Consider the following 26,099-nt stretch of genomic DNA (forward strand, 5'->3'; position numbering starts at 1 on the left):
GATGTGCAAGGGGGGGTTGATGTGAAAGGGAAGGGGGGTGGTTGATGTGCAAGGGGGGGTTGATGTGGAAGGAGGGGTTGATGTGCAAGGGAAGGGGGGTGGTTGATGTGCAAGGGGGGGTGATGTGCAAGGGAAGGGGGGGTTGATGTGCAAGGGGGGGTGGTTGATGTGCAAGGGAAGGGGGGTTGATGTGCAAGGGGGGTTGATGTGCAAGGGGGGTGATATGCAAGGGAAGGGGGGTGGTTGATGTGCAAGGGGGGGTTGATGTGCAAGGGGGGGTGATGTGCAAGGGGGGGGGGTTGATGTGCAAGGGGGGGGTGATGTGCAAGGGAAGGGGGGGTTGATGTGCAAGGGGGGTGGTTGATGTGCAAGGGAAGAGGGGGTTGATGTGCAAGGGAAGGGGGGTTGATGTGGAAGGGGGGGTTGATGTGCAAGGGAAGGGGGGTGGTTGATGTGCAAGGGGGGTTGATGTGGAAGGAGGGGTTGATGTGCAAGGGAAGGGGGGTGGTTGATGTGCAAGGGGGGATGATGTGCAAGGGAAGGGGGGGTTGATGTGCAAGGGGGGGTGGTTGATGTGCAAGGGGGGGGTTGATGTGCAAGGGGGGGTTGATGTGCAAGGGAAGGGGGGTTGATGTGCAAGGGGGGTGATATGCAAGGGAAGGGGGGTGGTTGATGTGCAAGGGGGGGTTGATGTTCAAGGGGAGGTTGATGTGAAAGGGAAGGGGCGGTTGATGTGCAAGGGAAGGGGGGTTGATGTGCAAGGGAAGGGGGGTTGATGTGCAAGGGAAGGGGGTGGTTGATGTGCAAGGGGGGGTTGATGTGGAAGGAGGAGTTGATGTGCAAGGGAAGGTGGGTGGTTGATGTGCAAGGGGGGGTTGATGTGGAAGGAGGGGTTGATGTGCAAGGGAAGGGGGGTGGTTGATGTGCAAGGGGGGGTGATGTGCAAGGGAAGGGGGGGTTGATGTGCAAGGGGGGGTGGTTGATGTGCAAGGGAAGGGGGGTTGATGTGCAAGGGGGGTGATATGCAAGGGAAGGGGGGTGGTTGATGTGCAAGGGGGGGTTGATGTTCAAGGGGGGTTGATGTGCAAGGGGGGGGGGGGTTGATGTGCAAGGGGGGGTGATATGCAAGGGAAGGGGGGTGGTTGATGTGCAAGGGGGGGTTGATGTGAAAGGGAAGGGGGGGTTGATGTGAAAAGGAAGGGGGGGTTGATGTGAAAGGGAAGGGGGGGTTGATGTGCAAGGGGGGGTTGATGTGCAAGGGGGGGTGATGTGCAAGGGGGGGCGGTTGATGTGCAAGGGGGGGGTGATGTGCAAGGGAAGGGGGGGTTGATGTGCAAGGGGGGTGGTTGATGTGCAAGGGAAGAGGGGGTTGATGTGCAAGGGAAGGGGGGTTGATGTGGAAGGGGGGGTTGATGTGCAAGGGAAGGGGGGTGGTTGATGTGCAAGGGGGGTTGATGTGGAAGGAGGGGTTGATGTGCAAGGGAAGGGGGGTGGTTGATGTGCAAGGGGGGGTTGATGTGCAAGGGAAGGGGGGTGGTTGATGTGCAAGGGGGGGTGATGTGCAAGGGGGGGGGTGGTTGATGTGCAAGAGAAGGGGGGTTGATGTGCAAGGGGGGGTTTATGTGCAAGGGAAGGGGCGGTTGATGTGCAAGGGGGGGGTGGTTGATGTGCAAGGGAAGAGGGGGTTGATGTGCAAGGGAAGGGGGGTTGATGTGGAAGGGGGGGTTGATGTGCAAGGGAAGGGGGGTGGTTGATGTGCAAGGGGGGGTTGATGTGGAAGGAGGGGTTGATGTGCAAGGGAAGGGGGGTGGTTGATGTGCAAGGGGGGGTGATGTGCAAGGGAAGGGGGGGTTGATGTGCAAGGGGGGTTGATGTGCAAGGGAAGGGGCGGTTGATGTGCAAGGGGGGGGTGGTTGATGTGCAAGGGAAGAGGGGGTTGATGTGCAAGGGAAGGGGGGTTGATGTGCAAGGGAAGGGGGGTGGTTGATGTGCAAGGGGGGGTTGATGTGGAAGGAGGAGTTGATGTGCAAGGGAAGGGGGGTGGTTGATGTGCAAGGGGGTGTTAATGTGGAAGGAGGGGTTGATGTGCAAGGGAAGGGGGGTGGTTGATGTGCAAGGGGGGGTGATGTGCAAGGGAAGGGGGGGTTGATGTGCAAGGGGGGGTGGTTGATGTGCAAGGGAAGGGGGGTTGATGTGCAAGGGGGGTTGATGTGCAAGGGGGGTGATATGCAAGGGAAGGGGGGTGGTTGATGTGCAAGGGGGGGTTGATGTTCAAGGGGGGTTGATGTGCAAGGGGGGGGTGATGTGCAAGGGGGGGGGGTTGATGTGCAAGGGGGGTGATATGCAAGGGAAGGGGGGTGGTTGATGTGCAAGGGGGGGTTGATGTGAAAGGGAAGGGGGGGTTGATGTGAAAAGGAAGGGGGGGTTGATGTGAAAGGGAAGGGGGGGTTGATGTGCAAGGGGGGGGTGATGTGCAAGGGGGGGGGGTTGATGTGCAAGGGGGGGGGTGATGTGCAAGGGAAGGGGGGGTTGATGTGCAAGGGGGGTGGTTGATGTGCAAGGGAAGAGGGGGTTGATGTGCAAGGGAAGGGGGGTTGATGTGGAAGGGGGGGGTTGATGTGCAAGGGAAGGGGGGTGGTTGATGTGCAAGGGGGGTTGATGTGGAAGGAGGGGTTGATGTGCAAGGGAAGGGGGGTGGTTGATGTGCAAGGGGGGATGATGTGCAAGGGAAGGGGGGGTTGATGTGCAAGGGGGGTGGTTGATGTGCAAGGGGGGGGTTGATGTGCAAGGGGGGGTTGATGTGCAAGGGAAGGGGGGTTGATGTGCAAGGGGGGTGATATGCAAGGGAAGGGGGGTGGTTGATGTGCAAGGGGGGGTTGATGTTCAAGGGGAGGTTGATGTGAAAGGGAAGGGGCGGTTGATCTGCAAGGGAAGAGGGGGTTGATGTGCAAGGGAAGGGGGGTTGATGTGCAAGGGAAGGGGGGTGGTTGATGTGCAAGGGGGGGTTGATGTGGAAGGAGGAGTTGATGTGCAAGGGAAGGGGGGTGGTTGATGTGCAAGGGGGGGTTGATGTGGAAGGAGGGGTTGATGTGCAAGGGAAGGGGGGTGGTTGATGTGCAAGGGGGGGTGATGTGCAAGGGAAGGGGGGGTTGATGTGCAAGGGGGGGTGGTTGATGTGCAAGGGAAGGGGGGTTGATGTGCAAGGGGGGTTGATGTGCAAGGGGGGTGATATGCAAGGGAAGGGGGGTGGTTGATGTGCAAGGGGGGGTTGATGTTCAAGGGGGGTTGATGTGCAAGGGGGGGGTGATGTGCAAGGGGGGGGTTGATGTGCAAGGGGGGTGATATGCAAGGGAAGGGGGGTGGTTGATGTGCAAGGGGGGGTTGATGTGAAAGGGAAGGGGGGGTTGATGTGAAAAGGAAGGGGGGGTTGATGTGAAAGGGAAGGGGGGGTTGATGTGCAAGGGGGGGTGATGTGCAAGGGGGGGCGGTTGATGTGCAAGGGGGGTGTGATGTGCAAGGGAAGGGGGGGTTGATGTGCAAGGGGGGTGGTTGATGTGCAAGGGAAGAGGGGGTTGATGTGCAAGGGAAGGGGGGTTGATGTGGAAGGGGGGTGGTTGATGTGCAAGGGGGGTTGATGTGGAAGGAGGGGTTGATGTGCAAGGGAAGGGGGGTAGTTGATGTGCAAGGGGGGGTTGATGTGCAAGGGAAGGGGGGTGGTTGATGTGCAAGGGGGGGTGATGTGCAAGGGAAGGGGGGGTTGATGTGCAAGGGGGGGTGGTTGATGTGCAAGGGAAGGGGGGTTGATGTGCAAGGGTGGTTGATGTGCAAGGGGGGTGATATGCAAGGGAAGGGGGGTGGTTGATGTGCAAGGGGGGGTTGATGTTCAAGGGGGGGGTGATGTGCAAGGGGGGGGGGTTGATGTGCAAGGGGGGTGATATGCAAGGGAAGGGGGGTGGTTGATGTGCAAGGGGGGGTTGATGTGAAAGGGAAGGGGGGGTTGATGTGAAAAGGAAGGGGGGGTTGATGTGAAAGGGAAGGGGGGGTTGATGGGCAAGGGGGGGTTGATGTGCAAGGGGGGGTGATGTGCAAGGGGGGGGGTTGATGTGCAAGGGGGGGGTGATGTGCAAGGGGGGTGGTTGATGTGCAAGGGAAGAGGGGGTTGATGTGCAAGGGAAGGGGGGTTGATGTGGAAGGGGGGGTTGATGTGCAAGGGAAGGGGGGTGGTTGATGTGCAAGGGGGGTTGATGTGGAAGGAGGGGTTGATGTGCAAGGGAAGGGGGGTGGTTGATGTGCAAGGGGGGATGATGTGCAAGGGAAGGGGGGGTTGATGTGCAAGGGGGGGTGGTTGATGTGCAAGGGGGGGGTTGATGTGCAAGGGGGGGTTGATGTGCAAGGGAAGGGGGGTTGATGTGCAAGGGGGGTGATATGCAAGGGAAGGGGGGTGGTTGATGTGCAAGGGGGGGTTGATGTTCAAGGGGAGGTTGATGTGAAAGGGAAGGGGCGGTTGATGTGCAAGGGGGGGGTGGTTGATGTGCAAGGGAAGAGGGGGTTGATGTGCAAGGGAAGGGGGGTTGATGTGCAAGGGAAGGGGGGTGGTTGATGTGCAAGGGGGGGTTGATGTGGAAGGAGGAGTTGATGTGCAAGGGAAGGGGGGTGGTTGATGTGGAAGGAGGGGTTGATGTGCAAGGGAAGGGGGGTGGTTGATGTGCAAGGGGGGGTGATGTGCAAGGGAAGGGGGGGTTGATGTGCAAGGGGGGGTGGTTGATGTGCAAGGGAAGGGGGGTTGATGTGCAAGGGGGGTTGATGTGCAAGTGGGGTGATATGCAAGGGAAGGGGGGTGGTTGATGTGCAAGGGGGGGTTGATGTTCAAGGGGGGTTGATGTTCAAGGGGGGGGTGATGTGCAAGGGGGGGGGGGTTGATGTGCAAGGGGGGTGATATGCAAGGGAAGGGGGGTGGTTGATGTGCAAGGGGGGGTTGATGTTCAAGGGGGGTTGATGTGCAAGGGGGGGGTGATGTGCAAGGGGGGGGTTGATGTGCAAGGGGGGTGATATGCAAGGGAAGGGGGGTGGTTGATGTGCAAGGGGGGGTTGATGTGAAAGGGAAGGGGGGGTTGATGTGAAAAGGAAGGGGGGGTTGATGTGAAAGGGAAGGGGGGGTTGATGTGCAAGGGGGGGTTGATGTGCAAGGGGGGGTGATGTGCAAGGGGGGGGGTTGATGTGCAAGAGGGGGGTGATGTGCAAGGGAAGGGGGGGTTGATGTGCAAGGGGGGTGGTTGATGTGCAAGGGAAGAGGGGGTTGATGTGCAAGGGAAGGGGGGTTGATGTGGAAGGGGGGGTTGATGTGCAAGGGAAGGGGGGTGGTTGATGTGCAAGGGGGGTTGATGTGGAAGGAGGGGTTGATGTGCAAGGGAAGGGGGGTGGTTGATGTGCAAGGGGGGATGATGTGCAAGGGAAGGGGGGGTTGATGTGCAAGGGGGGGTGGTTGATGTGCAAGGGGGGGGGTTGATGTGCAAGGGGGGGTTGATGTGCAAGGGAAGGGGGGTTGATGTGCAAGGGGGTGATATGCAAGGGAAGGGGGGTGGTTGATGTTCAAGGGGAGGTTGATGTGAAAGGGAAGGGGGGGTTGATGTGCAAGGGGGGGTGATATGCAAGGGAAGGGGGGTGGTTGATGTTCAAGGGGGGGTGATGTGCAAGGGAACAGGGGGTTGATGTGCAAGGGGGGGGTGATGTGAGGTGCAGGGGGGGGGATGTGAAGGGGGCACCCAGATAGGCACTTGTCCCTCTTTGTTGGAAGTGCTGCTGTTATTCTCCTTTCTGGAGTCAGTCCTTGAGCTCAGGACCCAGCATGGGCACCTGTTTAAGGGCCTGTAGCAGGGCAGAGGAGTCCATGGGGGACACGTCTGGTGAGGGGAACTGCTGAGACCTGAGTGTGTCTGGACTCAAATACCCTGAGTGGGCAGAGGCAGAGTGAGACAGCCCAGGGTACAGCATGGGCAAGGTTCCTGGATACCAGCACTTTTCCAGCATGGGGAAGTAGGCAGAGGCAGAGGGTGGTATTAGGTAAAAGGGAAGGCAGACAGGGGGGTGAGGCTGGTAAGAACTCATTGCCGGTGGGTCGCTGCTGCTGAATCGGGCCTCCTCGGTGGCCTCCATTCTGGGTCTTTTTGTCGGTGTCTCCTCTTTCATTTAACTTTTGTCATCTTTGTACAGAACTCTGTAAATTGTTAGCTTCATTACAACATTCATATGTTATTTTCCCCCTTTGTTATAGTACCTGCAGTTGACCATCCAGGCCCTCCAAGAAGATCTTCGAACTCAGAGGGACCTTAACCACCTTCTACATCAACGTGACGTCCAAAGCCATCAATTCCAGATTGTCCACTTGTAGTGTATAATGGCATTGTCTAAAGAGCTCTGCATGTTTTTTTTATTGGATAATGTGTATCTCAGAAGTTAACTTTTGGGTGGCAGGACAACAAATGTCCATGATATAAATGTCCAGCGTGAGACACTTGGAGAATTTGCAACCTTATATCCCATGCTTCGCTTGCATGCACGTAAATTCTTTGAATACAGTATATGTGAATGTCTATAACAACATTTGATTATATTGTTAAAAAAATAGAGGGAAAAATTACTCCTGTTCAGACTAATTTATCGATGGCAAGCATATTCGAATAAAACTCCCAGCAAAGTCAGGGTCAATGTTCTACAATTACTGTACAAACATTTTCATTCGATAGTTTTGCAAGCTGTTGCTGATGCCAAATGTCGTTTTATTGCGATTGACGTCGGAGTATATGGGAAGCAAAGCGATGGTGGTGTGTTCAGAGCATCCTCACCGCTCAAGTTAATCGAACAAAAAAAACTTGTGTTTCCAGCTGACAAAACATTGCCATCAAGTAACCGGGACAAGATGCCTCATGTACTCGTAGCAGATGAGTCCTACCCGTTGCTGAAGTACCTCATGAAGCCGTATCCTAGAAAATCGTTATCAAAAGAGGCCGAAATTTACAACTACAGACTATCTAGGGCTCAACGTTGTGTTGAATGTGCATTCGGTATCATGTCAGGAAAATGGAGAATACTCTTAAAATCTATAGAAACATCTGTGCCAAATGCCAAACATATTGGGAAATGTGTCACTGTACTTCACAATGTGGTCATCGATTTAGAAGGGTCTGTTGATTCTTCTGTTATCGATTCTGAAGATGTAATTACTTGTTCTCTCCGTCGAAATAAAGCTAATAATGTAACAGGGAAAATGGCAAAATGTATCCGAGATTCGTTCAAAGATTACTTCAATGCCGAGGGAGCAGTGCCATGGCAAAATGATGTGTAATAAAATACATTTCCATGTGAAAGTCAGGGAGGGGGGGCGTGAAAGGCATGGAGGGGGGCGTGAAAGGCAGGGAGGGGGGGCGTGAAAGGCAAGGAGGGGGGTGGGGGCGTGAAAGGCAGGGAGGGGGTGGGGGCGTGAAAGGCAGGGAGGGGGGTGGGGGCGTGAAAGGCAGGGAGGGGGGGGGGACGGGTGCGTTAAAGGCAGGGAGGGGACGGGGCGTGAAAGGCATGGAGGGGGGGCGTGAAAGGCAGGGAGGGGGGGCGTGAAAGGCAAGGAGGGGGGTGGGGGCGTGAAAGGCAGGGAGGGGGGTGGGGGCGTGAAAGCCAGGGAGGGGGTGGGGGCGTGAAAGGCAGGGAGGGGGTGGGGGCGTGAAAGGGAGGGGGGTGGGGGCGTGAAAGGCAGGGAGGGGGGGACGGGTGCGTTAAAGGCAGGGAGGGGACGGGGCGTGAAAGGCAGGGAGGGGACGGGGGCGTGAAAGGCAGGGAGGGGGGGCGTTAAAGGCAGGGAGGGGACGGGGGCGATAAAGGCAGGCAGGGGACGGGGGCGTAAAAGGCAGGGAGGGGATGGGGGCGTGAAAGGCAGGGAGGGGACGGGGGCGTGAAATGCAGGGAGGGGACGGGGGCGTGAAAGGCAGGGAGGGGGGCGTGAAAGGCGGGGAGGGGGCGTGAAAGGCAGGGAGGGGGGCGTGAAAGGCAGGGAGGGGACGGGGGGCGTGAAAAGAAGGGAGGGGGGTGGGGGCGTGAAAGGCAGGGGGGGCGTGAAAGGCAGGGTGGGGGGTGGAAAAGCAGGGAGGGGGTGGGGGCGTGAAAGGCAGGGAGGGGGATGGAAAGGCAGGGAGGGGGCGTGAAAGGCAGGAGGGGGGTGGGGGTGGGGGTGGAAAGGCAGGGAGGGGGGTGGAAAGGCAGGGAGGGGGGTAGGGGCGTGAAAGGCAGGGAGGGGGGTAGGGGCGTGAAAGGCAGGGAGGGGGGTGGAAAGGCAGGGAGGGGGGTAGGGGCGTGAAAGGCAGGGAGGGGGGTGGGGGCGTGAAAGGCAGGGAGGGGGGTGGGGGTGTGAAAGGCAGGGAGGGGGGTGTGAAAGGCAGGGAGGGGGGGCGTGAAAGGCAGGGAGGGGGGGGCGTGAAAGCAGGGAGGTGGGGCGTGAAAGGCAGGGAAGGGGTTGGGGGCGTGGAAGGCAGGGAGGGGGGTGGGGGCGTGAAAGGCAGGGAGGGGGGCATGAAAGGCAGGGAGGGGGCGTGAAAGGCAGGGAGGGGGCGTGAAAGGCAGGGAGGGGGCGAGAAATCGTGCAATCCACGACTGTATCCGCCTCTCCGAGCGTCTGAAAGCAATCCAGCGTTCCTGGTGTGTGGCTGAAGAGGTGAGGGACTCCCTCCTCTCAAACGGAAAAGAAGAGCAAAAAATTGAGTTGGAACATACCTATCATACAGGGATGAGAGAGAGAGACAGAGAATGAGAGAGAGACAGAGAATGAGAGAGAGACAGAGAATGAGAGAGAGACAGAGAATGAGAGAGAGAGACAGAGAATGAGAGAGAGACACAGAGAGAGAGACAGAGAATGAGAGAGAGACAGAGAGAGGGACATAGGGAGAGAGAGACACAGAGAGAGAGAGAGAGACACACAGAGAGAGAGAGAGAGAGAGAGAGACAAAAGTAATATACTGTATAACCATTATACCGTACCCCCTAGTATTCGTGTAATCATTGTCCCACACCCCCTATTACTCACGCTTTGGCAATACTGAAATGTTCTTTTGACATGCCAATCAAGCTGATTTGATTTGAGAGACACAGAGACACACACAGAGACACAGAGAGAGACAGAGATACAGAGACACACACAGAGACACACAGAGAGAAACAGAGACACACAGAGAGAGACAGAGACACACAGAGAGAAACAGAGACACACAGAGAGAAACAGAGACACACAGAGAGACAGAGACACAGAGAGACAGAGACACAGAGAGACACACAGAGAGAGACAGAGACACACAGAGAGAGACAGAGACACACAGAGAGAGACAGAGACACACAGAGAGAGACAGAGACACAGAGAGAGAGAGAGAGACACAGAGAGACACACAGAGAGACAGAGACACACAGAGACACACAGAGAGAGACAGAGACACACAGAGAGAGACAGAGACACACAGAGAGAGACAGAGACACACAGAGAGAGACAGAGACACAGAGAGACACACAGTGAGAGACAGAGACACACAGAGAGAGACAGAGACACACAGAGAGAGACAGAGACACAGAGAGAGACAGAGACACAGAGAGAGAGAGAGAGAGACACGGGCCTATTTAGTAAGCGTCGATAAGGCTGCGTCTATAGTATTTCAGACGGAGGGAAGGCACACACGCTGCAATACACTTGCTGAAGCCTGAGCTTTTTATGGCTTTGCAGGGTATGCAGCGGGTGCGATTGGGGGCGTGGCAATAAATATATGGAGGCGTGGCAATGACATTCCGGCGCGGACGTCACTTCCCTACCTCACATCCCGATCCACCGGCATTTTTTCAGATGCAGCATCTGAAGCACTGTGCAGACAAGAAGAAAAATGCACACAATGCGCACCAGAGATTAAAATATAGTAAATTATTTATTAATAAAACAAGAAATAACCGAGGGGGATCCAACCCACCTCAGTACTTTCTTCTCGTTGCTATTGCCACACTATACGTCCTGACGCCGGAAGGGAAGTTGGTACGCGACCAAGACGAGACACCGGATTTACAGTGGAACCACAACATACCACAGATTGCCGGAGGACCACACTGCGAGGGGCGCAGCCTATCGAGTTTCCCGGTCATCGTCCAAACTCTGGAGCTGCGGATTGACCACCGGATTACCACGGAGCACGAGCCTGTCTCACACAATGCTTTTACCAAACGGATGTTTGTGAGTTTGCTATTTTTATCTTGTCCAGGAAATGAAATTGTTAAACCGAATTTACACATGGAGCGGGCGCTTTCTCTTCTTTTTTTTTGTTTAGATATCTATCGAGGAGGTGGTTGTTTCCCTGAAGAGAGCTGCCAGGGCTCCAGAGGATGCCCGAATTGGATCCTTTTATGATTGAGTTATAACATAGCTATTAGAGCTAGGTTTCTGGATTTTTATTGTGTTTAGGCATAGTGTTTATTATTATTTTATTACAGCTACTTTTTAGTAATTGCACTGTTATTAATTCTGACCACTAATTCTCACTGCCATTATAATCTCTCTCTAGCCACAACCAAATTGCTATATCAGCTATATTATTTATTGGTTATACCAGGGGAGCACAAACTTTTGCAGCTCGCCCCCCTGCCTTCCCTCTGCTGGTGCTCGCGCCCCCCCTTACCTTGATGCGGCGTCACGTGACCTGCAGCGGCATTTGACGAGGGTGACGTCACATGACCCCGCGGCATAATTTAACATACTGTGCTATATGTATGCACACACAGCTGTCTTTTACACATACAAATACTGTTTTTCCATCCCTATACACCAATAGGGACCACAAAGTATCCACACACACTTTTAGTTGTGCTACAAACTCTCACATTTCCACACCCACCCACACCATTTATATCCACTCCCACTCCACACACACCTTTTGTAAAGCACTGTATATACTGTGGGCTCTCCATTCATTTTCATTCACACTGATACACATACACACTCTTTCATCACTTGCTTTCAGGAACCTTTTGACACCTCTAGGCATAAAACACATCCACACTGGGGGAAGGACCAGCACAGATAACATTCCAAGAGACACTGTTTTTAAGTATACCTTTTGCTTGCTTCATTCATTGTAACATCGCCGGAAGAAGAGATCAGTGTATCTCGAAATCTCGCACAAATAAAAGCATTTCGTTAGCCACAGAACGGTATCATCTATTTATTTTTTGATTATTGAAGCTCGGCTAACACGGTACTGATACCTCTATATATATTGCGCGCTCACACACACATATAACGTTTTATCCAACTTTTTCATTTATCATTTGTAGAGAAAATGAACAATGCCGCCAGAAGTGCTATTTTTCAAAATGTAACATCTCTACTAATTAGTGTAAAATGATACTTCATATAAAGCAGGTTATGGGACCCAGTATAAAATGACCTTCATGTAGCTTATCACATCCCAGTATATGGATACCTTCTATTATCACAAGCTGCTAACATGTGACAGGGCTCAGAGTCTGAGCCCAGAATGTGACATACTGAACATTCTCATTCTAAATTTCAAAAAATATTGTGTTGATTTCTGACCTGACTGCCGTGGTTACAGCTCAACCACTCTGTTCTACTGTATGTCACCACTTTCTGCCACAACCAGCTGACGGTGGATCTGCAAGGAGTTCAACGCTCATTGGCATCACATCTGTGGCTTGGTTGACGTATCTTTTCTCCAGCTTTTTATTGTATTGTTTTTAAATAGATTATATTTATTTAGTTGAATAGATATTTATTTAGTTGAATAGATATTTATTTAGTTTAATAGATTATATTTCTAAGTTTAATAAATTATATTTCTTAGTTGAATAAGTTATATTTCTTAGTTTAATAAGTTATATTTGTTAGTTTAATAAATTGTATTTCTTAGTTTAATAAGTTATATTTGTTAGTTAATAGATTATATTTGTTAGCACAGTAGATTATATTTACTAGTATTTAAGTCTCCCCCTCAGTGCCCCATTAGGACCCGTGCGCATATTTCACATCTTTTCGGAGTCGCTTATTTTTTAGACCCTCGGAGCCGAAACCTAAAGCTAAGAAAGTTCGGATCAAGAGGAGCCGCACAGCTTAAAGACAGAACATTTCCAAGGGAGATGGAGACAATTTGGGTAAGATCTGATTAAAGGACAACCTTTGAGGAAGGAAAGGGTGACGGGGGAGTCTAAGAGGGGGGTGAGAGAGCAAGGTGGTGTGTCAGATTGGGGCAGAGCAAGAGAACGCACAAATGATGGGGATTTGCTGCAAACCAAAAAAAAAACAATAAGTAGTGATACTTTTACCGGTGCCCCTTAGTCTCAGGGAAGACCGGCATTTCGTCCAATGGATACAATATGATTGATGGGAAAGGGCACACGGATTTGAATAAAAAAAGATAATTTATTGTGCCACAGACTACAATGTTTCGGCTGCTGGCCTTTCTTTGCTGGATTTAGTGGGTTTAGCCACTTTACCTGAGAAAGACCAGCAGGCCGAAATGTTGTTGTCTATGGCAGTGCAAGAGAAAACAGGTTGGGGGGGGGGTGGGTTCTCGCAAAGTCGCCGACCCATGGGTGAGTGTCTCCGGTGGAAACTAGTCCTGGACCCCGGGAAAGCTGTCTGTGGCCCATACAAGCTGAGTAACATGTAGAAAGGACACATGTATGTTCAGAATGAGTTAGCATGGTATTTTGAGAGGCACCATAGCAGGTCAGTGCAAGTCAGTGCAGAGCACTGCAAGGTCAGTCAATATGAGGAAGGGTCCGATGGAGGAGTTGGAGGGTCCCAGAATATCTCTTAAAGCAGGGGTGCGCAAATCGAGGGGCACGACATTTTCTTGGGAGGAGGGGCTCGGCGCTTACAGAGGCCCCTCGCTCTTCCCCACAGCATTTAAATTAAATGCCGGAGATCGCGCGCAAGGCCTCTGTAAGTTCCCTTTCCTTGTCTCCGGCGGCTTCTGGCGACAGCAACGTGGCGTCACATGATATGGCATTGCCATAGCAACGTGATATCACATGACGTCGTTACATCAGAACGTCGGAGACAAGGTGGGGAAGGTGGAGGGGGGAGCAGGGGGAAAAGGTTGTGCAACCCTGTCTTAAAGCATTGTCCTGCATACAGATCAGAGGCCAAGAATGGATATGGATATCCGATGTGAAGCCGGAAATAAGACAGAAAAGACCGTTTCGGGGGAAGAAGGTGAGTGATGAAATAGCCGTCACTGTGTAACTCTTCCAATTACCTGCAACTTCATGCAGAGAAATAGCAACGCTTGTTTTTAACGTGCTAAGCGCCTAATGGGGAATTCAACTGCTGAGAGGTTAAGGGAGTTACTCACCAAACTCAGCGACGTTTCTGTGTCTCTGTGATAACTCCCCCAGGACATGCCTGAAAACCAGAGGTAACTCAATGTATTTTTGATAAATAGAAACATGACCTTCTGGGGAGGGGTATATAATGGCTACTGGGCCTGGTGAGGTGGGTATAACGGGTACTGGGCCTTGGGAGGGTTGTATAACTGGGTACTGGGCCTGGGGAGGTGGGTATAACGGGTATTTGCCCTGTGGAGGGCGGTATAACGTGGTATTGGGGATGGGGTATAAGTGGCACAGGAGCTCTTGCGATACAGAGTATCACTGTCCCTGGTTACAAACACGTCATGTCTCCTGCAGATCAGGACACGCACGAAGGTGGTGCCCTTTGTGCCACCAGACGACGAGGCGGGCTACGAGGCGGACGACGAGGCATACGACAAAGCGGGCGTCAAGTGGAACAATGAGGTGGGCTACAAGGCGGCCGATGACGCAGATGTGGTGTACGATGACCATGGAGCATACGACAGGTGTGGCCGGATCTGCTGCTTCACCTTTTTTAGGCGGAGAAGACCCCGGGAGCAGGTAGGAGAATACGAGAGGTGCGGACAGATCTGCTGCTTCACCTTTTTTAGGCGGAGAAGAAGCCAGGAGCAGGTAGCAGAGGAGCCAGGGCGTAGATACAGGGGTTTTCTAGGGGCCCTGAGAAGTTGGTTTGACCGCAGGAGAGGCAGATAAGATCAGGAAGGCTGCGGGAGGGGCAGGTAGTAGAGGGAGATAGGGATATTGGGCGTGAGAGGGAGAGAGAGAACAAGGAGCAGGGCCGGAGCACGGGTTTCATGCGCCCGAGGCGAAACTTAAAATTTGTGCCCCAGTTGTATAAAAAATAATAAGATAAATAAAATAATAAAATAAACAGTGGCGTAGCTATCGGGGCTGCAGGGGGTGCGACCGCACCCCAGCGCGACACAAAATAAAAATAAAAGGGCGCCAAAATACTGGATAAAAAAAAGAATAATTTAAAAAAAAAGATAAATAAATTAGAAATAATAAGAGGAAAAAATAATAATGATTATTAATGCGCCCCTAGGACCTCTGCGCGCTAGGCGACCGCCTAATGGACGGCCGGCCCTGCGAGGTATGCGGGAGGAAAAGGGGCGAATGGGATAGATATGCAGGGGGATGGGGGAGCAGGTGAGTTATACACAGGGGCACAAGGGCCCCATCACCCGCATCTCTATATACTGAGTGTGCCCCTGTGTATAACAACGCTGATCTGTGCTGCTCCATCTGATCTCACTGCGCAGTGATCCAGGGACCATCCGATCGCCATTTAATGGGGTCAGGAAGGAATTTTTTTCCCCCATTGCACAGCAGGGGTTATGTTTCGCCTTCCTCTGGATCACAGCAACAAACTGCCCTTTGTGCATGAATTATCAGTGAGATCTTTATACACCCTGCATTGGTCTTCACCCCTTCGCTGCCGGAGGGGCCTGCAGTGCATTGCTCTGCGTGTTACTATATCGCTCCGCAATGTGCTGCAGGCCCCTCCCAGCAAAGAGATTAATTATTTAAATAAAATACTCTCTTTAATCAAACCTATGTGTAGTGTCTTTTCTGTCCGTTGTATCTATTGCTAACAGCTCAGTGATTCTTCCCCAGGACGCTGCACTAGTGTCACGCTGCCAAGCCCGGGTGTGAGGGAGATTTATAGGGTCACATACTGCACCGACACACTTTATTCGAGCAAATACCCAGTATGTACCTGGCAGATACCTGGAATGCGCCGCTCCTCACCTCTGACAAGCCCCGTTGTGTTTGCCTTCCCAGCCTGGGTTCATGCCTGGCTGACGGGCGGCTGATCTGTTAAATGATAATGATTAGGATTTAATAGGCTGCAATGCTTCGCGTGTCTACCAGATGGCATAAATTCATGAATTGTAATGCAGTATATATATATATACTGTGCAGTATTGCAGCCAGCGGGAATAAAATGCTTCAATCCCTGCTTGGAAAATACCTCAATGCACTCGGGCAGAAAACAGTCACAAACCTCAATACACCCGGGTATACCCGAATTCGTGGGACTAGCCGAGCTCGAATAAAGTGTGTCGCCAGTGTATACACTTCTGCCAAAACACGAGTGCAAACAGGAAGCCCCTCTGATCTCATATCTTTTATTACACAAAACGGTATCTAAAAAGGTAAAAAGAACATACATGGGATTCTGCTACAAATATCTCTCTAATTACAAACCAATTAGCAAATCATTCAGATTAGAGTCGAGCGAAAAGAAAGGGTTAAGTATCTCAGGTACAGTATATGCAGTGTAGGCTGTGTTGCAGCATTACATGCAGGGGACAACGTTTAGGGGATATAAGTAATGCTGATCTCAGAGCTGACCGGCTGACCTGCTCTACCGGCTGACCTGCTCTACTGGCTGAACGGCTGACCTGCTCTTCTGGCTGACCGGCTGACCTGCTCTACTGGCTGACCGGCTTCTCTTCTTTCAGCTAAATGACCTGAATTGTGGCCCCTGTATCTCCCAATTAAACGTTTTATTGGCATATTCTTGTTTGACTCGTTCTATACAGACATTTTTTATATATTCATTGTGGGATTTGATAACATCTGTCAGATCTCTCAGAATATCACATTCTGTACGTTTGTGCTGAAGTTTTTTCCATTCTCAATTTACTTAATATTAGTTTTTGGCATCAATTATTTATATCGAGTCCAAAATACCTTTATACAGAATGCTGTTCCCTTTAGCCCACAAATGCTGCTTCATTAAAGCCCATGGGTGGCACTTTATGCATTCTCAAACTTTTAGGCAACATCCCTAATTTCCAAAAGTGGGATTAAATCTGTGCATATTTAAATGGTTAATTTTCTTACTCAAACTACTAAATCCCTCCCCAAATATATCCGTTTCACATAAAAGTGTGTGCGCTTCTCCTTCCGCCTAACTGGCACGTCGTCCTTACGGGCGCCACTCCGTGTAACTCCACGCTGCCCTCCAGTGGCAAAAGAAATAAGATACATTTACTGTACTCGTCTGGCAGCTGATCCCGTATAAGGTGGGTAACTCTGTATTAGGGGTCTTGGTAGACTATATTTTATACTTATGTCGGATAGATGAGGAATTAATATTCCTAACGGGTTATTGTGAGAGGCCTTAGATCTTATCCTATATGCACGCAGCCCTCGCCTCTCTGACCTTGAACACATACTTCAATCTGATTTTTTGAGACTTGAAACTGGATTTCCTAAAACAAACTGATTTTAAACACTGACAAGACTGTAACAATGGTATTTGGGACCAGAGCTAAATTGCTAACGCTTCCAATGACAGAGCTTCAGATAAAAACCAACTCTAATACCATCCTAGCCCCTGTTACTGGTTTGAAATATCTGGGCATATAGTTCAACTCCCATTTAACATTTGGGTTGCATATTGATACCCTGACATCCAAATCCTACAGTAGCGACATCTTTTATTCGAGTAAATGCCGGCGGCATGCCGGGATCTACCCCAGCTGCCGCCAGTCAGAAACGCGCGCCGCCGCGTTTCCCCCACGCACCTCCCCTCCACATCGCGCGCAATTACCCCCCCAAAGACACCCCGAACCCGGCTTCTACTCTGCCCCTCTGCTTCCCCGCACCCCCGCTTACCTAGATTTGAACTCCAGGGGTGTCGGGGAAGCCTGGGGAAGCCGGGGAAGCCGGGGAAGCCGGGCGCGCTTGTGACCGTGACGTCACAGTGCGCCGCCACGCGCCGCGGCTACCCGCTTCCCAGCCTCATTCAGCCAGCGGCATTTGCTCGAATAAGAGCTGCCGCTGCTGTATGCCAAACTTGGTGTACTTTATAGCAGGGGTGGGGAACCTTTTTTCTGCCAAGGGCCATTTGGATATTTATAACATCATTCGCGGGCCATACAAAATGATCAACTTAAAAATTAGCCTGCTATATTTGGTCAAACATTCAATTAACTGGAACTGCTTCTCTTTGGTGAGGCGTGTGATGTTAGCTGGTATTGATGATGTTGCAACTCGCAACTGGTTTTCCAGGTTTGGATGACTGACTGACTGACACTTGTGTGACTGACTGACTGACTGACACTTGTGTGACTGACTGGCACTTGTGTGACTGACTGACAGACTGACTGACACTTGGGTGACTGACTGACTCACACTTGGGTGACTGACTGACTGACACGAGTGACTGACTGACTGACACTTGTGTGACTGACTGACTGACACTTGTGTGACTGACTGACTGACACTTGGGTGACTGATTGACTGGCACTTGTGTGACTGACTGACACTTGTGTGACTGACTGACTGACACTTGGGTGACTGACTGACTGACTGACACTTGTGTGACTGACTGACTGACACTTGGGTGACTGACTGCCACTTGGGTGACTGACTGACACTTGTGTGACTGACTGACTGACTGACACTTGGGTGACTGACTGATTGACACTTGGGTGACTGACTGACACTTGGGTGGTGGGTGACTACTGTATGACTGATTGTGGGTTGGTGTCTGTATTCTCTCACACACACAAATCGGAGCAGGGGGGGTGGGAAATCACACACTCTCAGACCCTCTCACTCATACACACTCTCTCACTCACTTTCAGACACTCTCTAAACAAGAATGACAATCAGCTGCAAGAAGTGGCAATTTGAGATGCATGAGGGACGGTCTGACAGCTTAGATCACACTGAGTCATTTTATGGGGCACAGATCATTGGGGGGGGGGGGTGTCTGCAAAAGTTAATCATACAACATGTATTGAAGTCAAGGAGACCAATGATGCTGGGATTAGGCATCAGGCCTTGTGGTGTCCCATGGCCCTCCTGCCCTTCCCCTGTCAGGGCCCTGCATAGCTCCCTCTCCTCTTACACTGCGGCACTGCGGAGCAGGTGCCCTCCTCCGCAGCTGCTGCCCGGTGTGGGGAGGAGGAGAGACGGTAGTGAGGTGTTTCTCCCTCCGCAGACTCGTTCTTCTATCCCCCAAGCCTCTTATACCCCCTCCCCCCCATCCCCCAAGCCCCACTCCTCTTATACCCTGTCCCCCCCGGAGCGCTGCTTACCTGAGCCGCTCTGGTGATACTCAGGTCCTTCATCACCTCAGGCGGCTGCTGCCACACACAGATAGTGACACACACACACAGTGACACACACAGTGACAGTGACACACACACACAGAGACAGTGAGACACACACACACAGACAGTGACACACACACGCAGTGACACACACAGTGACACACACACACAGAGACAGTGAGACACACACACACACAGATAGTGACACACACACACAGTGACACACACAGTGACACACACACACACAGAGACAGTGAGACACACACACACAGACAGTGACACACACACACACGCAGTGACAGTGACACACACACAGTGACACACAGTGACACACACACAATAAGCCCACCTCTGCAAACACACTCAAAAACAAGGCCTTTCCCCCCTTGGGGTGGGTAAGGAGTCTGGGAGGGGCTATAAGGGGGCATGTGGGTTACCTGGGGCCCGTGGATGGGCTGCTGGAGCTGCATAGGTAGCCAGTGCAGATGAGACTGGCAGGCCCGCAGAGCCTAAAGGGAGGGACACAGGGGCGGAGCCTAAGGAGCCCGGCATTACTGGAGGAGAGAAGGGAGGGGGGCAGTGCTGAGGGAAGGGGAGGCCCGGCATTACTGGAGGAAAGAAGGGAGGGGGGCAGTGCTGAGGGAAGGGGAGGCCCGGCGTTACTGGAGGAGAGAAGGGAGGGGGGCAGTGCTGAGGAAAGGGGAGGCCCGGCATTACTGGAGGAGAGAAGGGAGGGGGGCAGTGCTGAGGGAAGGAGAGGCCCGGCATTACTGGAAGAGAGAAGGGAGGGGGGCAGTGCTGAGGGAAGGGGAGGGCCCGGCATTACTGGATGAGAGAAGGGAGGGGGGCAGTGCTGAGGGAAGGGGAGGCCCGGCATTACTGGAGGAGAGAAGGGAGGGGGGCAGTGCTGAGGGAAGGGGAGGGCCCGGCATTACTGGAGGAGAGAAGGGAGGGGAGCAGTGCTGAGGGAAGGGGAGGTCTGGCATTACTGGAGGAGAGAAGGGAGGGGGGCAGTGCTGAGGGAAGGGGAGGCCCGGCGTTACTGGAGGAGAGAAGGGAGGGGGGCAGTGATGAGGGAAGGGGAGGCCCGGCGTTACTGGAGGAGAGAAGGGAGGGGGGCAGTGCTGAGGGAAGGGGAGGCCCGGCATTACTGGAGGAGAGAAGGGAGGGGGGCAGTGCTGAGGGAAGTGGAGGGCCCGGCATTACTGGAGGAGAGAAGGGAGGGGGGCAGTGCTGAGGGAAGGGGAGGCCCAGCATTACTGGAGGAGAGAAGGGAGGGGGGCAGTGCTGAAGGAAGGGGAGGGCCCGGCATTACTGGAGGAGAGAAGGGAGGGGGGCGGTGCTGAGGGAAGGGGAGGGCCCGGCATTACTGGAGGAGAGAAGGGAGGGGGGCGGTGCTGAGGGAAGGGGAGGCCCGGCATTACTGGGGGAGAGAAGGGAGGGGGGCAGTGCTGAGGGAAGGGGAGGCCCGGCATTACAGGAGGAGAGAAGGGAGGGGGGCAGTGCTGAGGGAAGGGGAGGCCCGGCATTACTGGGGGAGAGAAGGGAGGGGGGCAGTGCTGAGGGAAGGGGAGGCCCGGCATTACTGGAGGAGAGAAGGGAGGGGGGCAGTGCTGAGGGAAGGGGAGGCCCGGCATTACTGGAGGAGAGAAGAGAGGGGGGCAGTGCTGAGGGAAGGGGAGGCCCGGCATTACTGGAGGAGAGAAGGGAGGGGGGCAGTGCTGAGGGAAGGGGAGGCCCGGCTTGCACCCTACACTTGCTCCATGTATGAAGAGGTGGGCCAAAAAAACAAATCTTGGCAGAGTGACAGCACGGGCAGCCAATCAGGAGAGGGGGAGTTTTTTTTGTTTAAACCATTCTTGCAGGCTTGCTTCCCGGGAGCCGGACCAAATGATTTTCGCGGGCCGGACGTTCCCCACCCCTGCTTTATAGGAACAAATTCTCCCTAAGGCCCTCATGCAGTAAGCAGCGATAAGCCACTTATCACCAGCTTATCGCCAAAAAAGCCTACAGCGATTCAGTAAGCCCAGAGAAGCTGGCGATTAGAGCAAAAATTACAGGTTTTTTTTGCCAAAAAAGAAATAAATAAAAATTACAAATCGGCAGACGCGCGGTGATAAGCCACTTTTCGGCACTGATCGCCAGTTTTTCAAACACGCTCAATTCTATAAGCCCTGATCAGCTTATTGCGGCTGATCGCCACTTTAAAATTGCTGTTTCTTCTCCAAATTGTCCCGCCACAAAAGTTGGCAAGGAGGTGGGGTGAAGCTGCGATGAAAATAAAATGCATGTGTCCCAGAGCTGATATCCATTAATATCAGCACCAGAGACCCCCGGCATGAATCCCATGCATAAAAAATGCATTTACAGGCAACTTCATTACCGCCAAGGCAATGAAGGGGTTATATACCCGTGCCAGGCTTATTGCGGGTAGCGGGGGTGGGTGAAGGTGGTATTTGGCCCTGGGTGGGTATTTAGGCCTTGCCAGGGGGTTGCGGGATGACTTAACCTCTTCTTTACCTTAGCAGATAATACCGCTAAGGTAATGAAGGGGTTAATCCCTCCCGCTACCCCCCCTACCCGGTAGGCCTAAACACACTTCCTTGGGGTCAATACCCCGTTCACCCACCTCCGCTACCCACAATAAACAAAAATACACATAACAGCCCCACTAACCACTCCTAGGTCCCTAATAAACCATTACAATATTCATAAAACCATAATTTTTTTTACACACAGGATTAATACCGCAGTGCAGCAGGGGTCCCCGGTGGTCCATATGGGTGTCCGCAGGTTCCATAGTTCATCCTGGGGGGTGCCCACCGGTGTCTGGGGGACTTCGGGTTGTCCCCGCTAGGCTCCGTGGGCCTCCAGGTGGTCCCCGCGGGTGTCCGTGGGCACCAATGGCGTCCACGCGGTTGTCTGGGAGCTTTCAGGTGGTTCCCACAGGTGTCTAGGGGCCCTCGTGTGGTTCCCACGGGTGTCTGGGGGGCCCTCGGGTGGCCCTGTGGGTGCCTGGGGCCCCCACAGCTGTGGGGCCACCAGTTCTTCCCTGCAGGTGTCCTTCGTGGGTCCTCAGGTGGTCCCTGTGGGAGTCTGGGGGTCCTTGGGTTGTCCCCGTGGGTCCCCGCTGGCCTGCTGTACCAATCCTGTATTTAAAAAACAAAAACATGGCCTACATTTACATCAATACAGCTCCCCCCACCCCACCAAACACATACAGTGCAGTAATGGGCAAAATAACTATTATCCAGACACGTGGTCATCTCTCCATCTTTACTATACAGACTTGCACAGACGATAGTTGCGAGCTGTGACTCCCAGACAGGCAGAAAGCTGCAGTGATACCCAGGGGGAGGGGGAGAGACCTCTGATTGCTTCCTCCTCTCCTGCAGCATCTCCCCCAGTGTATCATCCAATACAGGAGTCACAGCATGGGGGGGGGGGGATCCCATCCTATATGGCAGAGGTAGGATAGCAGTGCCTGTCCTACCCCTCCTTGTCACATGGGATTAGGGCTATGTCATTGAGTGAGGGGTTGTATGTTTGTATTAGTAGGGACAAGCAAGGCCGGAGCCAGATGGGTTTCTCCTGCCTCTGTCCTCCCTGTCTCCTGACCCTTCCTGTAGCCGGACATACAGAATATGGATAACAGAAGGGGAAATAAAACTAAGAGGTGCCGGCAGGAGAAGGCCGTGTCATATCTATTCTTATTAAATAGTATTCTTCCCGAGCTGCACTCAGACCTCTCTCCCACACACCCACAGGACAGCCCACTAAATAGACACAGCCCCGCCCCCTATGATGTCAGCAGGACCTCCTCTCTGTCTAGGCCTGCACAGAGCCAGGGGCCTGCCTCTATCACAGAGGCGGGGCTTGGTGAGGGGGGAAAACCCATGGTCACTATTGGCGCCTGCCCTTACCAGGGCTTACTCCAGTAGTAGAAGGATAGGGTGACCAGATTTACAAAAGTAAAAACCGGGACACATTATAAAAATTTTTTATAAAACAAATGATATCACCAACTGCGCCCTTTCTCCTTTGTCTCTACCCCGCTCTGTCCCCCCTTCTCTCACACACACCCCTTTCTCTCTCCCTCCCCCCATATTCCTCTATTCTCGTTCTCCCCACCCCTACATTCTCATTCCACCCTTCCCTGTCTCTCCCCCCTCTCTCTCTCTGCCCCCATTCTCTCTCTCTCTCCCGCCCCTCATTCTCTCTCTCTCTCCCCCCATTCTCTCTCCCTCCCCTCATTCTCTCTCTCTCCCCCCATTCTCTCTCTCTCCCCCCATTCTCTCTCCTCCCCTCTCTCTCTCTCTTCCCCCCACATTCTCTCGCTCTCTCCCCCATTCTCTCCCCGCTCTCCTTTCTCTCTCCTCCCCTCTCCCCTCCCTCTCTCCCTCTCATTCTGTGTCTCTCCTCCATTTTCTGTCTCTCTCTCCCCCCCATTTTCTGTCTCTCTCCCCCCCATTCTCTGTGTCTCTCTCTCTACCCCATTCTCTGTGCCTTCACCCCCCCCCCCCATTCTCTGTCTCTCTCTCCCCTCCATTCTCTGTGTCTTCCCCCATTCTCTGTGTCTCCCCCCCATTCTCTCGCTTTCTCTCCCTCTCCCCCATTCTCTCCCTCCCTCTCCTCTCCCTCATTCTCTGTCTTTCCTCCATTCTCTGTCTCTCTCTCCCCCCCCATTCTCTGTCTGTCTCTCTCTCTCTCCCCCCATTCTCTGTCTGTCTCTCTCTCTACCCCATTCTCTGTCTCTCTCTCTCCCCCCATTCCCTGTCTCTCTCTCCCCTCCCCCATTCTCTGTCTCTCTCTCTCCCCTCCATTCTCTGTGTCTTCCCCCATTCTCTGTGTCTCCCCCCCATTCTCTCGCTTTCTCTCCCTCTCCCCCATTCTCTCCCTCCCTCTCCTCTCCCCCATTCTCCCCCTCCCTCTCCTCTCCCCCATTCTGTCTCTCCTCCATTTTCTGTCTCTCTCCCCCCCATTCTCTGTCTCTCTCCTCCCCCCATTCTCTGTCTGTCTCTCTCTCTCCCCCCATTCTCTGTCTGTCTCTCTCTCTCTCCCCCATTCTCTGTCTGTCTCTCTCTCTCTCCCCCCATTCTCTGTCTGTCTCTCTCTCTCTCTCCCCCCATTCTCTGTCTCTCTCTCTCCCCCCCATTCTCTGTCTCTCTCTCCCCTCCCCCATTCTCTGTCTCTCCCTCTCCCCTCCATTCTGTCTCTCTCCCCCATTCTCTGTGTCTTCTCCAATTCTGTGAAACCCCCCATTCTCTCTCTCCTCCCCCATTCTCTCTCTCTCTCCTCCCCCATTCTCTCTCCTCCCCCCATGCTCTCTTCCCATTCTGTCCCCCCTCCCTTCCCCCCATTCCATCTCTCTCTCCCCCCCCATTCTCTCTCTCTCTCTTCCCCCCATTCTCTCTCCCCCCCATTCTCTCTCTTCACCCCCTCTCCCCCCCATTCTCAGCTCTCTCTCCCCCCCCCCATTCTCGTCTCTCTCCCCCCCCCCCCCATTCTCGGCTCTCTGTCCCCCCATTCTCTCTCTCTCCTCCCCCATTCTCTCTTTCTACCCTCCATGCTCTCTCCCTCCACCCCCTATTCTTGTCTCTCTCTCCCCTCCATTCTCTGTCTGTCTCTCTCTCCCCCATTCTTTGTCTCTCTCTCCCTATTCTCTGTCTCTCTCTCTCTCCCCTCCTTTCTCTGTCTCTCCTCCATTCTCTGTCTCTCTCCCCCCATTCTTTGTGTCTCTCTCTCCCCCCCCCACTCTGTGCCCCTCTTCCCATGCTGTGCCCCTCTCCCGATGCTGTGCTTCTCTCCCCACACTGTCTCTCCCCATCCTGTGCCTGTGCCTCTCTGTCTCTCTCCATGCTGTGCTTGTGCCACTCTCTCTGTCTCTCTCCATACTGTGCCTGTGTGTCTCTCTCTCTCTCTGCCTCTCCCCATGCTGTGCCTCTCTCTATCTCTCTCCCCCCCCCCCCCCATTGTGTGAGTGTGTTTGTGTCCCCCATTCTGGACCATACCTGCATGGGTGGGGGAAGCCATATTGAGCCTTGGCAGCAGACACCGGAAGTTCTCACTGACACTTCCGGGTCTCACTGCTAGGCTCCGCAGTTTAGTCCCGGCCCCTGCTCTCCTCCATGCTTGTCTGCTCTCTGCTGCCCCCCCTGCTCTGATGGTCAAAAGCGGAACAACCACAAAAACCGGAACATTTTACAGCATGCAGGGCAGCCGGGCAGAGACTAAAAAACCGGGACAGAGGTTAAAAAACCGGGACAGGGGTTAAAAAAACGGGACTGTCCCAGCTAAACCGGGACACCTGGTCACCCTATAGAAGGATAAGTAGCCCGTTCTGCTTACAGGGGGCTACATACAAATAACAGATCATGGGAATAAGTGCTTCAGACAAAAAGTTACATTTCGGAAGAGTCCCTGCTCCGAAGAGCTTACAATCTAATTGTTAGGAAGAATGTACAGAGACAGTAGGAGGGCGTTCTGGTAAGTGCGTCTGCAGGGGGCCGAGCTTCATGTATCGTGTGTATAGTATTAGCCACGGGGCTACTCATATGCTTCTTTAAGCCGGTGCGCCTTAAGGTGGCTCTTAAAGGTCATCCCAGAGTGTGGGGCAGTCAGTGAGAAAGGGTTAAGGCGGGAGAGGGCTTTAGATACAAAGGGGGTACAACGCAAGAGTCGGGATGGTGCATAGGAAGAAAATAGGGCTGAGATGTGAGGAGGGGCAGAGGAGTGTAAAGCTTTAAAAGTGAGGAGGGGAATTGAGTGTGAGATGCGGGATGTGACAGGAAGCCAGGAGAGGGGTTTCAGGAGGGGAGACGCTGAGACAGATTTAAGAAAGAGTGCAGGGGCGCGGTTTGGAGCCTGACAGGGATAGTCGGGTTTGTCTGAAGCTCCCTAAGATATACATTTGACTGAGTAATACCAGCCCAAATTCGGACAAAATAATAAATAATTATTTGCTCGGGCCTCCTCCCACCGGGTGATCCCACCCCGTGTCCAGTGACCCCACACAATATGTCCCTTTAAATGATATGGATGTGTGTGTGACTGCGCAGCCACTAGTCCCGTGTGAGTACTCTGTTGGTGCACTTGTTGTTACTGGTTACCTGCCGAGCGCTCCAGTGCTCGGGCCTGCAATGGCTTCACAAAGGATCAGACGAGCTCCCACACGACATCCAGGATCCACCCGCGTGGTGATCCGTCAGGGGCGATCCCACCCTGAAGATAGTCCAGCTCTCTTTAATGGCGGAGACTTGAACCCAAGTCTCTCCGCAGGAAACGCAGCGTCCGCTGTGTCCCCAACTATCAAACAGCTAATGGGGCAGGGTCCCTAACCTAGGGCCTGTCCCTATAGCACTCAGCTACTGGTGACTCAGGGCTATCTGGGGCCTGGGGGGATGCTGGCCTAGTGCAGGGAGTCACTGACTCCTGCACCCTACCTCCTTCCCTTAGCTGCTCCGGTCACCAACTGTCACCAACTGCCAGCCCGCGAAATGTATCAATCTCCCTGCAGGGACATGCTGCCGCCCTATTGGCTCCTTTGGGTCCTGTGACGCTGTCCCTGTGCACCCTGGGGGCTGACTGCCCTGTGAGTACCCGAAGGGGCTCTGAGCCCTGACA

General features: G+C 53.3%; 1 long non-coding RNA gene across 7 annotated transcripts; it reads right to left on the minus strand.

Moving 5' to 3' along the window:
• Positions 1 to 5,725: 5,725 nt before the first annotated feature.
• LOC142476759 (uncharacterized) lies at positions 5,726 to 26,013 on the minus strand. Of its 7 annotated transcripts, none has more exons than XR_012791962.1 (5): positions 25,586 to 26,013; positions 21,225 to 21,625; positions 9,987 to 10,171; positions 9,835 to 9,882; positions 5,726 to 7,244 (listed from the first exon to the last, which is right to left on the minus strand). It is a non-coding gene; the product is annotated as an uncharacterized LOC142476759 (long non-coding RNA). The 7 variants fall into 7 exon arrangements; XR_012791959.1 differs by lacking the exon at positions 5,726 to 7,244 and adding an exon at positions 8,395 to 8,754; XR_012791964.1 differs by lacking the exon at positions 9,987 to 10,171 and having other exon boundaries at positions 25,586 to 26,008.
• Positions 26,014 to 26,099: the final 86 nt, after the last annotated feature.

Source organism: Ascaphus truei, unplaced genomic scaffold (assembly GCF_040206685.1).
Source record: "Ascaphus truei isolate aAscTru1 unplaced genomic scaffold, aAscTru1.hap1 HAP1_SCAFFOLD_1705, whole genome shotgun sequence".
NCBI lineage: Eukaryota > Metazoa > Chordata > Amphibia > Anura > Ascaphidae > Ascaphus > Ascaphus truei.